This window comes from Thamnophis sirtalis, unplaced genomic scaffold (genome assembly GCF_051295495.1).
Source record: "Thamnophis sirtalis isolate CommonGarterSnake01/CBP01778 unplaced genomic scaffold, rThaSir2_p1.2 scaffold_4, whole genome shotgun sequence".
Taxonomy (NCBI): Eukaryota; Metazoa; Chordata; class Lepidosauria; order Squamata; family Natricidae; genus Thamnophis; species Thamnophis sirtalis.
This window is the reverse complement of record NW_028261384.1, coordinates 133,463,491-133,468,071: the sequence shown is the minus strand read 5'-3', so window position 1 is coordinate 133,468,071 and position 4,581 is coordinate 133,463,491. Positions and strand designations below refer to the sequence as shown.

Below are 4,581 nucleotides of genomic sequence, written 5' to 3'. Positions count from 1 at the left end.
TCATTTTTCTCCACTGTGTTCCCTAGTGCAGTAGTACTTGGCTGTGTCTTCAGCTTTCAGTCCATTCATGTCTAGATAAACTTGGTTCCTGGAACTATCTTTGGAGATTGTGACTCTCCCTTTAAAAGAATTGGCATAATACGTTGTTCCTGTATTTATCCGTGCGATCCACTCCAGCCCTTTTCCATCTGCCTGGCGGACCCAATGCATCCAGTAGCTATCGATGTTGAAGCCAGAGCTTGTGCAAGTAAGTCGAAGTGAATTTCCAGGACTCTTCACTCCTCCTCCTGATTCAGTTATTGAAACATCTGCCAGAACATCTGAAAATAAAGACACGAGAAGGTATCTGAAGAGCTTGTGGAGAAATCTGAGTCCAACTCACAATATTATGGAACCCAAAGAAGAATACCATACCTTTAAAAATGGAGAGGGTCAGGATGACATTCACCCATATAATCATTTTTTATTGAATGGTATGGAGGAGAAATATATGTTTGGTGAACTCAAGAGTTCTGTCAATCTCTGGGTCTTTGAGTCAGAAGGAGGGAGACATTTAAAGGTTGGCTATCTTTCAATTTGCATGTCCTTCTCTGTATAAAAAGAGACCACTGTCCAGAAACAACTCCAGATCAAACCACTTCAAGCATATATTTAGGCGTAAAATCTGGATAAAGATTGTATGGAAACTAACCAAGAGCCACCCAAATTCAGATGATATAACAATTTCTTTATTTTCTGGTTTCTTTATTTCTTTAATGCATTAAAGGAGTTTGCCACCCATCTCCCTGCAAGGCCTTCGTATATACAGAACATCCCATGTGTAGGAGATGACCAGGCTGGGCCAGGGGGGGGGGGTGTCAAATGCACCATAAATCATGAGTACCTGCACACCCACAGGAGATTTATGTCCAGCCCACTTTGCATGCCTCCTACATTTCACTTGACCGTTAGTAGCTCAGATTTCTTTTACAAAGCTTAAACTTTCAATACATGTTTTTATTCATTTGAACTGCCTGAATTGCCTGATTTCCCTGGCACTTGACACCCTGGAAAGAAAGAAAGAAAGAAAGAAAGAAAGAAAGAAAGAAAGAAAGAAAGAAAGAAAGAAAGAAAGAGAGAGAGAGAGAGAGAGAGAGAGAGAAAGAAAGAAAGAAAGAGGAAGGCAGGGAGAGGAAGGAAGGAAAGAAAGAAGGGAAGGAAGAAAGAAAGAAAGAAAGAAAGAAAGAAAGAAAGAAAAAAAAAGAAAGAAAAAAAAAGAAAGAAAGAAAGAAGGAAGGAAGGAAGGAAGGAGAAGGAAGGAAGGAAGGAAGGAAGGAAGGAAGGAAGGAAGAAGGAGGTGGGAGGCAGGGAGAGGAAGGAAGGAAGAAAAGAAAGAAGGGAAGATAGAATGGAAGAAAGAAAGAAAGAAAGAAAGAAAGAAATTAAGAAAGAAAGAAAGAAAGAAAAAAGAAAGAAAATAAATAAATAAATATAGATTTTGGCACTTCCTTCCATTGTTCTGCCAGATTTCAAAACCAACCACAAAAATGATACATCATTTTTTCCCTTCTTGCATTGGACTCAGTCGAGACTACTCCAATGCATAAATTATTACTAATTTTAGCTTTCAAAGATAGAAATACTGTTAACATGGCTCAGATTTGAACTTCCGCTTCTTCTTTGGTTATCATTTTGGCCCGATTCCCCTCCTCCTCCCTAGACCACAGTCTTAGCATTACTTAGAGACCACATATTGTAAAGTAGTTAATGTAGTGGTCAGAAGAGTATGAATTCTACTCTGGTTTTAGGCATGAAAAAATAGCTGGGTGACTTGGACCAGTTGTAGTTATGGTCCCCACCACATCTATCAACTTGAACTCTCCCTGTCCATTGCATTTTGTTTCTCTCTCCATCAAGGTGTAATGCCCTTTCTGTACATTTCTTAAGAATTATATTTATTAGAGAGAGCTGATGAAATAAATTATGTCACTTAAGCTCACTGACCTAGAACAAGAGCAAAGTTGAGATACCTAGAACCCAGCAGAATAAAATGAGATTGGTTATTTGTTATATGTAAACATTGTACAAAGAGCCCACTGGCTTTACGAAAATTCATCTGCAAACTTAATTTGTCATCTGTCCTAGGTGTTCTGTGTTGGGAGAGTTGGGCTGAGAAAGTAAATTCCTATACTGTACATATGCAAATCCAGTTCCTTCTCACTCTATTTACTTCCTTGCTGACATAATAATAAATATCAGCTGTGGCAGATCCCAAATGAATTGCTCATGATATATTTAAAGCTTTCCGTTGTGGTTCTCATTTCATTGGAGTGAATCCAATGAAACTTTCCTTGGGCCACATAAACTGTAGGTTTTAGCACAAGCTCAGATTCATTTTTCTCCACCGTGTTCCCTGCTGCAGTAATATTTGGCTGTGTCTTCAGCTTTCAGTCCGTTCATGTCTAGATAAACTTGGCTCCTGGAACTATCTTTGGAGATTGTGACTCGACCTTTAAAAGAATTGGCATAATATGTGGTGCCTTTATTTATCTGTGCGATCCACTCCAGCCCCTTTCCATCTGCCTGGCGGACCCAATGCATCCAATAGCTATCGATGTTGAAACCAGAGCTTGTGCAAGTAAGTCGAAGTGAATTTCCAGGACTCTTCACTCCTCCTCCTGATTCAGTTATTGAAACTTCTGCCAGAACATCTGAAAAGAAAGAACAATAAAGTATCAGAAGAGCTTGTGGAGAAATCTGAGTCCAACTCACAATTTTATAGAATCCAAAGAAGAATACCTTTTAAAGTGGAGAGGATCAAGATGACATTCACCCATATAATCATTTTATTGAATGGTATGGAGGAGATATATCAATTCGGTGAACTCAAGAGTTCTAGTAATCTCTGGGTCTTTTGAGTAAGAAGGAGAGAAACATTTAAAGGTTGGGCTGTCTTTCAATTTGCATGTCCTTCTCTGTATAAAAAGAGACCATCTCCAGAAACAACTTCAAATCAAGGTTCCTTAAACATCCTCAGGCAATATATTTAGTCTGAGTCTTAAATGAAGGTTGATGAAAACTAGGACGGTTTGATAGCTTGTGAGTATCACTAAGTTTGGTATCTTTTTATTCTTGATTAATGTATTTTATTCTCCTTAGGTACACTGAAAAAATTCCTTGTGTGTTCAATCACACTTGGCCAATAAAGAATTCTATTCTATTCTATTCTATTCTATTCTATTCTATTCTAAATTCAGAAATTCTTTTCGGTACACATATATGTGTCCCATGGAAAGAAAGTAGGGATGGAAGGAAGGCGGGAGGGAGGGGAGGCAGTAAGGAAGAAGACAGCCACTTCCTTTCATAGTTCTGCCTGATTTCAGATGCAACAATTTCAATGATTCATCATTTTTTTCCTCCTTACCTTGACCTCAAATCAGACTGTTTCAACACATAAATTATTATTAATTTTAGTTTGAAAAGATGGGAATACTGTCAACATGATGCAGATTGCCTCTTCTTCTTTGGTTAACAGGGTTTCCCTTTTTTTCACTTTGGCAGAAGTGTGCCTTGCCTTTTGCTGATTATCTTGGTTGCTTTCATTGAAAAAGTCAGGACAGTCTAAAACGTGTCTAGTAGAACATATTTTAGACTTTCTTTGTAGATGGAAAGTAGTTTGTTCATATTTCCGCAGAGGAATATTTAATGAAGCCCGCCTAATTTTATTTCAAGGTTCAAAGAGAAAAGGCTTACTTGAGTTGTCTTCAGCTTCTGATAGCTACATAGATGTAAGATAGAGAGATAGAGAGAAATAGAGATAGAGAGATAGATGATAGATAGATAGATAGATAGATAGATAGATAGATAGATAGATAGATAGATTGATAGATTGATAGATTGATAGATTGATAGATAGATATGATAGATATGATAGAGAGTTGGATGGATGGATGGATGGATGGATGGATGGATGGATGGATGGATGGATGGATAGATAGATAGATAGATAGATAGATAGATAGATAGATAGATAGATAGATAGAAAATATAGATAGAGATAGAGAGATAGAGAGATAGAGAGATAGAGAGATAGAGAGACAGAGAGATTTAGAGCAATTGCGATAGAGAGATATGATAGATAGATAGATAGATAGATAGATAGATAGATAGATAGATAGATAGATAGATAGATAGATAGATATAAATAGAGAGAGAGAGAATAGATATAGAGAAATAGAGATAGATAGATTTAGAGCTAGAGATAGAAATAGATGATAGATAGATAGATAGATGATAGATAGATAGATAGATAGATAGATAGATAGATAGATAGATAGATAGATAGAGATAGAGATAGAGATAGAGATAGAGATAGAGATAGAGATAGAGATAGAGATAGAGATAGAGATAGAGATAGAGATAGAGACAGAGACAGAGACAGAGACAGAGACAGAGATAGAGAAATAGATAGATAGATAGATAGAGAGAGAGAGAGATAGAGATAGATAGATAGATAGATAGATAGATAGATAGATATAGAGAGATAGAGAGATAGATGATGATGATAGAAAGAAAGAAAGAAAGAAAGAAAGAAAGAAAGAA

At 36.9% G+C, this 4,581-nt stretch overlaps 1 pseudogene; it reads right to left on the bottom strand.

The window, feature by feature from the left end:
• Positions 1 to 460, bottom strand: LOC148046725 (immunoglobulin heavy variable 3-64D pseudogene; annotated as a pseudogene).
• Positions 461 to 4,581: the final 4,121 nt, after the last annotated feature.